Source organism: Pipistrellus kuhlii, unplaced genomic scaffold (genome assembly GCF_014108245.1).
Source record: "Pipistrellus kuhlii isolate mPipKuh1 unplaced genomic scaffold, mPipKuh1.p scaffold_m20_p_18, whole genome shotgun sequence".
NCBI lineage: Eukaryota > Metazoa > Chordata > Mammalia > Chiroptera > Vespertilionidae > Pipistrellus > Pipistrellus kuhlii.
In genome coordinates this window covers 7,028,704-7,041,928 of record NW_023425493.1, presented here as the reverse complement: position 1 = coordinate 7,041,928, position 13,225 = coordinate 7,028,704, and the positions used below count along the sequence as shown (strand labels likewise).

Below are 13,225 nucleotides of genomic sequence, written 5' to 3'. Positions count from 1 at the left end.
CCACCTACCTTGCTCCCAAGAACAAGGTCAGGGGACAGTCAACAGGGGTCTAGCTTCTCCCTTCCTCTTGCTGTCTCCATTCTTCAACTGACCAGCACTTCCTGCCTTTTCTTCCCTGTCTTAGAAGATGTCTGTCATATGCTGGTTACTTAACAGCTCCGCACTCCAGGCCTGACTTACCAAATGCAGATTTGAAAAAGCTTAACCAGGTTTTACCTGCTGAGAGTGTTTCATTTAGGGCATTCTTGCCAGGCTGCCTTCTCTGTGGCTTATCTATATTTGTTTTTGCTGTAACTCCCTCCATCCTACCCCCCCACACACACTTGGGTTATTTTGCTGGCTCTATGCCCTCTCCGGCCCTGCATCTCTTCCCTTTACCTTCCAACCTATTTTGTATCCGGAGCAGAACTCAGTCAAATTGTGATACCACCGTCTCACCACAACCACTGGTCAAATCAAGTGTTCTGTGCGACATCAGCGGAGGCAGGGTGCTTCGGAGGAACCCCGGACCTCCTGGTTCTGGAGCCTAGGGAAGAAAGCCTCTGCTCTTGGGCTTCTGCCAAGGGCCGCCTAGGCTTTGCTCCCTCCCCTGCCCTTTCCTGCCACCTGCTGCTGCTGCCCTGCCTCAGGAAGCACGAGAGTGTGGAAACATTTCCCTGGCACATCCTATGGGCTGAGCTGCTCAGGAAGGGCACTCCTGGTCCAGCCTCTCAGAGAGGCCCCTGGCATTATGTCCTGGCTCAGACTTCTCAGGGGAAGTGGAGGGCAGAGGACGGGAGGCTGGCTTGTGGGGGCATGAGGGGATGGCAGAGCTGTTTTCTGGAATCCAACCCTGAGCACATTTGAATCTGCTCTGTAGCTGCCGGTGAGGGCCTTGGGGGTAGCATTTCTTGCCTCAAAGCTGGGAGCTGTGCTGTGCAGATCACACAGGGGCTGGGGTCGCAGAGCAAGACACAAAGGGAGCTGGGACTTGAGAGGACCACCCCCCCCCTTTCCTTACCAGACAAGGACATTCCTGGGGTTTGACAGCAGTGGGCTCCTTTTTCCTTCTCACTACCCCTGATCTCCTCCAGCCCCCAATTCCTCACCTCCCTCCTGTGGATGCAGCTGTTTCTTGGAGCTTAAGCTTAATGGAAAGTGTTTAAAACAGCGCTGGGATTATTGGATCTTCTTGCTACTCGCCCTGATATTCACATTTCTTCCCTCACCCTCCCTTTTCTGGACAGTTCAGTTCTTATTCAGCCTTTGTTAGTGGCTGAGCTGAAGAACAAAAATAATCCTTCCCATTTGTCCGGAGCTGTGCAGAGAGCTTTCTTACACCTTATCTCATCCGAGCCCCACAAAGTCCCGGGAAGAAGTATCATTGCCCCTTCCTAGCGAGAAGGAATTGGTTCTCAGAGAGGTCACCTATCTGGCTGGGGCTCCACATCTAACCCATGTCACCTGTCTCCAAACTCACTGTTACTCTGTGACCCTAAGTTACTGATGGAACTTGCTTCCCCTCCGCGATCTTGTTTAATCCTGACAACAACTCTAAGGTAGTATTGCTCCTCTTTCACAAAGGAGGCACCAGATGTTAAGTACTTGTCCATGGTCATGCAGGTGTTAGGGGCGGAGTCTGTCTGAATCCAAAGGCTGTGCTAATAGCACTGAAAAGGAAACTGAGACTGAGAAGTCATTTGCCCAAGATCACACCGTTCTTAAGAGGCAGCCCCAGAATTCAAATGCAGGTCCAAAATCCCCAAGTCCTTGTTTTATTTTTTTTTTCCAATTGCACCACGCTGTCTGCCCCAAGAACCTGTGGTGTGTGGCTCATTCATTCGGGTCCAGGGCGTTCTCAAGGACAAAAGCTGTTCTGCTGTTGGATTTCATTCTTAGCTCAAGCTGTCTGTGTTCCCCTGGCTGACCTCCCTCTCTCTGTGTCTGCCACCGTTTCCTGCCACCCCCTCCCCAGCTTCTGGGTTTAGCTCCTCTCCCTTCTCTGAGTTGGGGGACAGCCAGGTCTCTAATAATCCATGGGCTAACTTGGAAAAGAATGAGCAGGGGACCCTGTCCCCAGCTGGTCTCACCACTCTCTTCCAGCATCAGAAAGGATAATAGTCTGTGCTCCTGGGGTGGGGAGGAAGGCCGTGGAGGGAAAACAGCTCCAATCCTGGGAGCACACAGGCATGGCTGCCCTGTGGCCCCTGAAGGCCTTTCTGAAGATAGTGGCTGAAGTGCTGGTTGGGCCAGGACAACATGCGTCCTAAGACTCAGAGTATCATGGGCAAGGAACCTGGATCTTACGTCTGCCCCTGCCCCCATTTACCTACTATTCGCCAAATCCACCTTGGGTAGCTCTAGCAGATAATCACAGATACATCAAGGACTTAATAATCACAGGTACATCACGCTTCTTATGCATACTTTCTAAGGTTGGAAGGAAGACAATGTATTCATAAGCAAAGACAATGAGAAAGGAAAGGAGGAAAGTTTGATTGGAGTCCTTTAATTTTGAACCTGGGTTGCTAAAAACTTGGCCATTCTAGACGTCGTATTATTTTCTTCCAGAACAGGTAGTAGAAAGAGACAGAGTCCCTACTGAAGAGCTGAACCCTTCATCAATTTTTTTGAAAACTGAAATCTAATAAATATTGCATAAAACTACTTACAATTTTACTGTTCAATGTCCACGTAGTTGTGAGTAAAGAGGATAAGCATCATGTTTCATGTATGTTATAGCTAGACCCACAAATATAAAAACATAAGAATAATATAAATTATTTAACACTACAAATGTCCCCCAGCTACCATGTACAATGTGCAAATACTGAACTAATTGGTGAGTAAATCCAGAAATGGGAATGCAAAGTAGAGTATGAAATGGGATGCCCAGGACTCCTGGGAAATACGCGTCATGCAGGAATCGATTGCAGTCATGGTCATGGTATCTGGGAGGAAGGATTTGACAAGTCAGTTTTCTCTTATCATAGCTAAGCACTTTGACAACTCAGTCCCTCCCTCCATTCCAAGACCAGGTCTGTCTGCAAGGCCACACTGACACAGTCCACAAAACTTCAGAGTGTTCAGATGTTTTGTTTTTCTGAAAACATAGGGCAAGATATATGGAGAAGTGAAGTGCTTTGCTAGGGTTGTCTCAGGAGTATGTGCTTAGGGTGACCAATTGTTCAGAGCCAGCACTGAGTGCTGAATCCCCAGTAACAGGAACACCCCTGAGTTTTTAATAGGTTTATTCTTTTGTAATGTGTGGTACTTTCTAAAGCATGAAGCCCAGGGCAGGGGATTCTCCCGCCCAGTTCTAAGAGAGATCTTCTTTTATATACTCCATGGTGCCTGGTCCAGGAAGTCAGGAAGGCCACAGAGACGTACACCTGAAACTAATATAATATTGAATGTCAACTGTAATTGAAAAATAAATTTTAAAATAAAATTTAAAAATAATCAACACCAGCCAAATACAAGGTAGATAAAAGTTACAATAAAAGCCGAAACCGTTTTGGCTCAGTGGTAGAGCGTCGGTCTGCAGACTGAAAGGTCCCGGGTTCGATTCCGGTCAAAGGCATGTACCTTGGTTGCGGGCACATCCGCAGTAGGGGGTGTGCAAGAGAGAGCGATGATTCTCTCTCATCGATGTTTCTAACTCTCTGTTCCTCTCTCTTCCTCTCTGTAAAAAATCAATAAAATACATTTTTTAAAAATTACAATAAAAAAGACAGTGGAAAAAACACGAAATTAGAGTTTACATAGAAGTGAGTAAAATGCCAATCTCAGCATTTACCAAATGGGGATTATAATAACTTGAGTAGATTATAAGAATGGTTAGTGTTTTATGTAATGCCTGATATAAAGGTTTTTAATAAATGACTTATTATAACTATGATTATTAAAATATAGAAGTTGAATATTTTCTCTGTATCTAACTTTTCCTTTAAAAGAACTTTAGTTCTTTCCTCTTACAAAGTTATGCCAAAATTAGCTACCATAGTTTTTACATAGTCTTAAGTCCTATGTAGAAATACTTATGAATTGCTACTTTAATAGATTTCCCAAATACTATTTTTGTTATGCAGATTGCTTAGGATTCATTATCTCTGTTTTACCACATCCTATCACTTTTTAAAAAATATTTGTTTTAATGATTTCAGAGAGGAAGGGATGGGGAGAGATAGAAACATCAATGATGAGAGAATTATTGATTGGCTGCCTCCTGCACACTCTACACTTGGGATCGAGCCCTCAACCCAGGCATGTGCCCTGACTAGAAATCAAATCGCAACCTCCTGGTTCATAGATGAACACTCAACCACTGAGCCACGGGCCAGGCTCCTATCACTGCTTTATTATAAGTTCTCTGACAACTTCCCTGTAGGGTGTCTTGACATAATACTGTCTGTTGTTCTCTTGACACCAATATATTGTAAACACATTTTAAAACAAATAATTTTTTTAAAAATTGAATAAGGCAAAGAGTTGGGGGAGGGAGGCTGCCAGGTGAAGGGAATGAAATGTGCAGAGACAATGAGGCCAAGGAGAGTGTGATACCTTCAGTAAACTAGAAGGAGACCTATTTGGGCCTTGGTCTTAAGGACAATGGGAAAAATGATAGTTAAGAGGTTGTCTTTTCCTTCTTTCTTCTATCTTTCTGTCTCATCCTTCCTTCTTTCTAACACTCATACAGAAATTACTATATGCCAGGCGCTGTTCTAAATGATATATATAACTCATATAATAAGCTCATTTAATGCTAATAATTACCCTACAAAGTAGGCTGTTGCAATGTAACAGTTGAAAAATCAAGTCAGTGGATTGGAGAAAGGTTGGTGGATTAAAACATTATTAAGGTTAATCATGAGGGAAATACAAATCAAAACTATAAAATAACATCCACTAGGCAGGCCATGATTTTTTTTAAAGGAAAATAACCAAGTGTTGGAATGTAAAATAGTGCAGTTGCAGCAGAAATAGTTTTTCCCCTCAAAAAGCTGAATGTAGAATTATCGTATCACCTGGCAATTCACAGTATATTCTCAGAAGAATTGAAACCAGGTAAAGTTTGTAAACAAATGCTCATAGCAGCATTATTCACAGGTGGAAACAAGGCAAATGTCCATGAGCAGATGAATGGATAAGCAAAATGTGGTGTGTACACATTCTATAGACTATTATTCAGCCATAAAAAGAAGTGAAGCCCTAATCCATGCTTCAACATGGATGAGCCTTGAAAACAGAGTGAAAGAAGCCAGACACAAAAGGTCACATGTTGCATGGTTCCATTTATATGAAATGTTTAGAACAGGACAATCCATAGAGACAGAAAGCAGACTAGTGGTTGCCAGGAGCTAGGGAAAAAGAGGAACGGAGAATGACAGCCTAATGGTAAGAGATTCCCTTTGGGGGTGATGACAATGCCTTACAACAAAATAGAGGTGATGGTTGCACAACATTGTGAATATACTAAATGCCAGATTTTATCTTTTAAATGGTTAATTTCATGTTGTGTGAACTTGACTTCAATAAAGAAAAATCAAAAAGTTACTTAGGAGGTGGAGTCAATGAATGAGAATTGATGGCAATTGATCATTAGTGATTGATGTACAGTGGTCTGGTGGAGAAGTAGAGGAAGAAGTCAAATATGACTCCCAAGTTGGTCCGAAGGTTGTGGGTTATTGTTAAGCTGATTAACAAATATGACTCCCAGGTGGCTGACTTGAGCAAATAAGAGGTTGACTCCATTTTCTGAGACGGGGAAGACTAAAGAAGGAGCAGATAGCGAGGAGATGATGACCTCCATTTTGGATATAACAAGTTGGAAGTGCTGAGATGTTTAAGTCTGCAGTAAGAAAAAAGTGTAAGACAGACATTTGGGAGTCATCAACCTAGTACCATAAATTGACACTATGAGAGTGAATCAGACTCAATATCTACAGGTCTGATCAAGGAAAAAGAACTACATTTGTAAGTTTAAATTAACAATGTTAAAAAGATACATCTGGCCCAGCCCAAGTGGCTCAGTGGTTGAGCATCGACCTATAAACCAGGAGGTCATGGTTCAATTCCTGGTCAGGGCATGTGCCCAGGTTGTGGGCTTGATTCCCAGTAGGGGATGTGCAGGAGGCAGCCAGTCAATGATTCTCTCTCATCATTGATGTTTCTGTCTCTCCCTCTCCTTTCCTCTCTGAAATCAATAAAAAATATATATTTTTAAAGATACATCTGATAAGAGACTGTTATTCAAAACATACACAAACTCTTAAACCTTAACAATAAGAAAATAATCAAATTTTTAAATGAGACAAAGAGCCGAAACTGGTTTGGCTCAGTGGATAGAGCGTCAGCCTGCGGACTGAAAGGTCCCAGGTTCAATTCCAGTCAAGGGCATGTACCTTGGTAGCAGGCACATCCCTAGTGGAGGGTGTACAGAGGCAGCTGATCGATGTTTCTCTCTCGATGTTTCTAGCTTTCTATTCCTCTCCCTTCCTCTCTGTAAAAAATCAATAAAATATATTTTAAAAAATAAAATAAAATAAATGGGACAAAGACCTTAACAGACACCTCACCAAAAATATACAAATATACCGATGACAAGCATATGAAAAGATGTTCTGCATCCTATGTCATCAGGAAAATGCAAACTAAAACATAATGTGATACTCTTACACACTTATTAAAATGGCCAAAATCTGAAACACTGAAAACACCAAAATATAGCAAGGATGGGCAGCAACAGGAACTCTTATACATTGCTGGTTGAAATGCAAAATGGTACAGCCACTTTGGGTACTAACAACTAAATATACTCTAGAGCGCCTTAATATTTACCCAAGGGAGTTGTAAACTTGCATCTACATGTGAATAGCAGCAGCCTTATTCATAATTGCCAAAACTTGGAAGCAACGAAGATATCAACGAAGATATGGCCAATAAAGTGTGGTACATCCAGGCAATGAATATTATTCAGCACTAAAAAGAAATGAACTATCAAGCCATGAAAAGACACGAAGGAGTCTTAAATGTAGATTGCTAAGTGAAAGAAAGCAATCTAAAAAGGCTACATATTATATGATTCTAACTGTATGACATTCCAGAAAAGGCCAAACCCTGGAGACAATAAAAAGATCAGTGACTGTGTGGGAGAAAGCTTATGAATAGGAGAAGCTCAAAGGATTTTTAGGGCAGTGAAAATACTCTGTATGATCTTATAATGATAAATATGTATATCATTATACATGTGTCCAAACCCATAGAATGCACAATGTCAAGAGTGAACCTAAGGTAAATTATGGGCATTGGGTGATTACAACATGTGAATGTTGGTTCACCCTTGGTGAAAAATGTATCACCCTGCTCAGTAATATTGACAATGGGGAGGCTATGCATATATGGGGCAGGATAAATGTGGGAAATCTCTCTATTGTCCTTTCTGTATTATCCTCTCAATTTAAAAAAAAAAAATGTATGTTTTTATTGATTTTTTAGAGAGGAAGGGAGAGGGAGAGATTGAAACATTGATGACTGAGAAACATCACCATTGATCAGCTCTCTCCTGTATACCCCTGGCTGGGGATCGAGCCTTCAATCCGGGCATGTGCCCTGACCAGAATTGAACTCGTGACGTCCTGGATTCTAGGTTTATGCTCAACCACTGAACCACACTGGCTGGGCCATCCTCTCGATTTTATTGTAAACCTGAAACTATACTAAAAAAAAGTTTTATGAGTTAGTATGTGTCAACAAATATCACAGAAATATCAGGCATTTAAAAATTAATATACATTTTAAAATATGAAGTCTCTGTATTTAAGGATCTTGTAATCTAATTAGGAAAACAAAACCAACATAAAATAAGCGGCCGAAACCAGTTTGGCTCAGTGAATAGAGCGTCGGTCTACAGACTGAAAGGTCCCAAGTTTGATTCCGGTAAAGGGTGTATGCATTGGTTGTGGGCACATCCCCAGTGAAAGGTGTGCAGGAGGCATCTGGTCGATGTTTCTCTCTCATTGATGTTTCTAACTGTCTATCCGTCTCCCTTTCTCTCTGTAAAAAAAAAATATATATATATATAAAACAATAAGCACATGCACAATACATCTCAAGATGTGTAACATATTATATCAAAAACTACCAATTCCCTACATGCATCCAGCCCCATGTTGAATCAGCTGCTGTTCCCTGAAAATGCCACATTCTCCCTTCTGTGCCTGCCATTTTGCTGTTTTATGGCCAATCTAATAAGTGAGAAGTGGTATCCCATTGTGATTATGGTAACTAATCTACAATAAATGACTTAACTTTGATCTGTTATATTATAACAGCCTACTTCATAGGGTACAAATTGGGGTGAAATGAGTTAATATATACATCCGCACAGAAAGACTCGGTCGAAGCATTCCTTTGTCATTGAAGAGTTCCAGTGCTTCCTCCTATGACAAAGGGATACACTGCCTAAAGCACCCCTGGAGGTTCCAATATGCACGCAGCCATGGTTGAGAACCACCTGGTTGGGATCCCGGAGTCATGTGGGGCACTAATTAAAACAGTGGGTTTTCTGGCCCAGCTCCAGATCTATGGAAAAAGAATTTCCAGGAGAGAGGCCTGACAAGCTATATTCTGAAACAAATACCCACAGGTGATTCCTATGACCAAGCCAGCTTAGGAAACCCTGAGCTATAGGGCATAATCAAAGGTCAGTAAACACAGGACAGTCTGAAACTCGATAATCTGGTTGCAAAACGCAATTTTCTTGCAGCCTGGCTCAGGAAAGATAAGCTTACTCATTTTTGGCTGATAACCCACTGCAGGGAAGCTGCTCCTGAGACCAGCTGCCCACCTGAATCCAGGAATCCATGGTGAGGTGCGGAGACGGCCCATCGGTACCCCTTTGCCATTAGAAGTGCCCTGACACTCGTGAAATCTAGACTTCGGTATGAGGCCCAGAGAGCCTGAGCTGCCCCTTCCACTAGTTGCTATTTGTGGCTCTTCCTTTTTGGTGAAATCATAATATTCCTACTAAGTGCAGGAAATGTTACAAATGCTATTTCACCACTAATCCTCATAGCGTCTGTTGCTCAAAGACATCAGGAGCTTGTCCAAGGTCACACACCTTATACTGGTGATGAATAAATTCTGGCATATTCACTTAATGACATAATATACAGCAATGGCTAACAAGCTTTAAAGTGTGTGATTGCAAAGCTGAGGCACCTTCCATTCTAACTTACAAAAAGTACTTCTCTACTTCCAGTTACAGTTTACCAGACTATTTTGCTTGCTGCTAAGCCTTCCTAGCCATACACAGTAATTTCAGAACTGGAGCTCCACAATACCTGGGACCATGCTGCCTAGAGCGGGGCGGGGGGGGGGGGGGGGGGGGGGGGGGGCGGGGGGACATGACATCCGGCCTATGGGCGGTATAAGGCCCAAGAAATCATTTGGTCTGGCCGTGCCCAGGCCTTAGGGATGAGTTAATTAAATGTTTGACCATTTAAAGCAGGTTAATTTTTAAATTGATAATTTTGTATGGCCCAAGAATGATGTTATAAATATCCAAATGGTCCTTGGCAGAAAAAAGGTTCCCCACCCATGGCCTAGAGCAGTGGTCAGCAAACTGCAGCTCGAGAGCCACATGCAGCTCTTTGGCCCCTTGAGTCTGGCTCTTCCACAAAATACCACGGCCTAGGTGAATCTATTTAAGTGAAGTTAGAAGTTGTTTAAGTTTAAAAAATTTGGTTCTCCATCGGCCTGCAGACTGAAAGGTCCCAGGTTCGATTCCGGTCAAGGGCATGTACCTTGGTTGTGGGCACATCCCCAGTAGGGGGTGTGCAAGAGGCAGCTGGTTGAATTTTCTCTTTCATCGACGTTTCTAACTCTCTGTCCCTCTCAATTACTGTCTCTGTAAAATCAATAAAATATATTTAAATAAAATAAAAATAAAAAGACGGGATCCATGTTTTTCAAAAAAAAAAATTGGCTCTCAAAAGAAATTTCAACCATTGTACTATTGATATTTGGCTGTTGACTAATGAATTTGCCGACCACTGGCCTGCAGTGTTTCCCAAAGTGTGGTACTCGTACCCCCAGGGGTTCGGAAAAGTTTGGTGGCGGTATGCGTTGCACCGGAGTTTGGTGGGGACATGCACTGCACCGTGCTTAGCTGCACTTAATTCTACGTTCTTATGAGTACGAGGAGTACTCAGCGTTACGAGAATTATAGAAGGGGTACACATATGTCAAAAGTTTGGGAAACACTGGCCTAGAGGAATCCCAGGGAGAGAATCTGGGGGCCTTTGGGAAAGGGGAGTCCCGTTAGACAGAAGCAAAGGGGATGATGACAGCAGCTAGCTCTGAGCACAGATGGCCACACTTTCCCATTCCACCCCCATCACTACTTCCTCCTGGAACTGAATGAAGCTGGAAGAGGATGTCACCTTAGCACTGGGTAGCAGGAAAGAAGTTGACCTCTGAGAGGGCGATAGCAGGGGAGGGGTTGTAGCCAGGGGAAAAACGGGAGGGGGTACCCATCCCTAGCAGGAACAAAACACAGAAAAGTTTCCAGCCATATCAGGCTAGTCTTATGACTCTACCATGCTGGCTAAGAGAGCCAGGATTTACAGGGCTCTAGAAATGTATAATGTTTCGGGATGAGTATCCAGTCTGTCCACACGGAAGCCATTGGTGGACAGCAGCTGTCCCTGAAGGAAGGCCATGGGACCTGGAGGACCTCAGGTTGGAGGCTAAATGAACTGTATGTTAGGAAAAGTGACAAGCCAAGAGTGGTCTGACCCACGGAGGTGCTTCAATCACAGGCTTCTCCGCAGGCCCCTGGCAGTAATCAATACCTCTCCTTCTCCAAATCTCCCACCTCCACCAGTAACCTCACATTCTAATCAAAAACATGGTGCCTGTACACAAAAGCCATTTTATGGCACGTCATCTAAACTGCTACCCCCAGCTCAGCCTAGATAGAAAAGTATGGAGCTACCACTAGCCTCGTTGTCTTCTGGAGGGTCTGGATAGGGATTCTGTGAGTTTCTTAGAGTGTTGCAAGGGAGTGATCTCTCTCCTATTGTAATTGGGGTCAGCCAGAGACTTCTGACCTGACATTGTACCAGCTATAGCTGAAGGAGGGGGAGAGGATAGTGACAGAAAAACACTGTAGGATGCAACGGGCCTGGGAAAAGACTTCTTGGAAAAGAAGGGGCTGGCAGTGACTAATAGTCCTCCAGCTTCGGGATGGACATTACAGACCATGTGGAAGTTAAAACCAGAGATGGTTGAAAGAAAAGAAAAGAGAAGAGAAGAGAAGAGAAGAGAAGAGAAGAGAAGAGAAGAGAAGAGAAGAGAAGAGAAAAGAAAAGAAAAAAAAGAAAAGAAAAAAGAAAAATTTTCCCTCCGAAACCAGTTTGGTTCAGTGGATAGAGCGTCGGCCTGCAGACTCATGGGCCCCAGGTTCGATTCGGTTGAGGGCATATACTTTGATTGCAGGCACATCCCAAGTAGGGGGTGTGCAGGAGGCAGCTGGTCGATGTTTCTCTCTCATCGATGTTTCTAGCTCTCTATCACTCTCCCTTTCTCTCTGTAAAAGATCAATAAAATATTTTTTTAAAGAAAAAAGAAAAAAAAATTTCCCAATGTGGAGGTAGGAACCAAACGCTTCAACTAATGTCACCTCCTCGGAGAGTGGGGGTGGGGGGTAATTCTAAGGGGAAAAGAGCTCTTTGGCTAACAAGCCTTTAAAGAAGGCATGTCTTGAGGTAGGAGGAGGGCCTACATGAACTTTGAAGTTATTGTCACACGAAGGTCCACTATGATACTCACCCTCACTGTCTTCTAGACACCACAACCCCCTCCACTCCAACTGAGTCTCTCCTTCTGAAGCACCTGGCTGGCTTGCTACCTGCTATTTCTGCTTCTTCAGTAGGGAAGAGCTGTGTGTCTTCCCCTTCTCAAGGTCACAGCTGTCTGGGCTGGAAGGAAATCTGCTCCCTCCATCCTCTTGATGTTTGACCCTAGAGATTAGCACAACACTTGGCAAACAACATAGATGAGTCTCATCCATCTCATTCATTCCATGCATTTAGTGAGGACTACTAAGTGTCAGAAGCTGGTAATACACTAGTGATAGCAATAAATATAATACAAAGCATAGTCTTGTCCAAATGGCCCTGAGGCTCCAGAAGACCCCAAAACTGAGGTCCTCTGTATTTACACACTCATAGAAATATTTGCAACACCTATAACCAAGACAGGACTCATATTTTAAATATATGAAGAACTCCTACAAAGCAGTAAGACAGAAAACCTAAGAGAAAACTGACCCTAAGAATGGATAAAAAACTTGAACAGATATCCAAGTGGAAATAATATATGAAAAGATGTTTAACGTCATTGGTTATAAGACAAATGTAATTTAAGCCACAATGAGATACCACTACACACCCACCATAATAGTTACAATTTTTTAATCTTTTTCACTTGGCAAAACAAAGTGTTGATGAGGATGTGGTTACAATTTTTTAATCTTTTTCACTTGGCAATACAAAGTGTTGATGAGGATGTGGAGCAATTGGAACTCTAAGATAGTACTGGCAGGAGTGTAAATTAACATAAGCACTTTGGGAAATTATTTGGTAGATTTACTAACACTTAAACATATGCCTAGTCTATCACCCAATAATTCTATTCCTAGGTATGTATCATAACAGAAATATAAGCATACATATAACAAAGGATACAAAGAAAATTGTTATAGCTGCACCTATATAATAAAAGCCTAATATGTAAATTGTCTCCTCAAGACAGTCCTTCCAGCAGGAGACCCACTGGGAAGCCGAGTTTGACAGTTTGCTATATCATGCACTGCCCACCAGGGGGCGGCTCTGGCAGTGGGTGGCAGTGGAGGTGCTGCTGGCCCTGATGGGCCCCAATGAGAGTGGGACCAGTGGGACTGTGTTGGGATGGTGGAGCAGGTAAGGGGGTGGCTCCAGGCCAAGATGGGGTGCTAGGTGGGGCTGTGGGGCTGAGAGGCTGGGAGTGCCAGCTTGGGCCTGATCTCCACAGGCCACCCCTAGGGACCCCACCCATGCACAAATTCATGCACCAGGTCTCTTGTTATTCTTCATATATTTAAAATTTGACTCCTGTGTTGGTTATAGGTGTTGCAAATATTTCTATGAGTGTGTAAATACAGAGAACCTCAGTTTTGGGGACATCCCAAATGCCCATCAAT

The 13,225-nt window shown here is 43.1% G+C and overlaps 1 protein-coding gene across 1 annotated transcript in view; it reads left to right on the top strand.

The window, feature by feature from the left end:
* Positions 1-15: 15 nt before the first annotated feature.
* The window catches only part of SLC41A1 (solute carrier family 41 member 1), a 39,793-nt gene continuing 26,583 nt past the window's right edge, over positions 16-13,225 (top strand). Inside the window, exon 1 of the mRNA XM_036442524.1 lies at positions 16-26. The gene's annotated coding sequence lies outside the window, so the exon portion shown is untranslated. The remainder of the gene's footprint in view (positions 27-13,225) is intronic.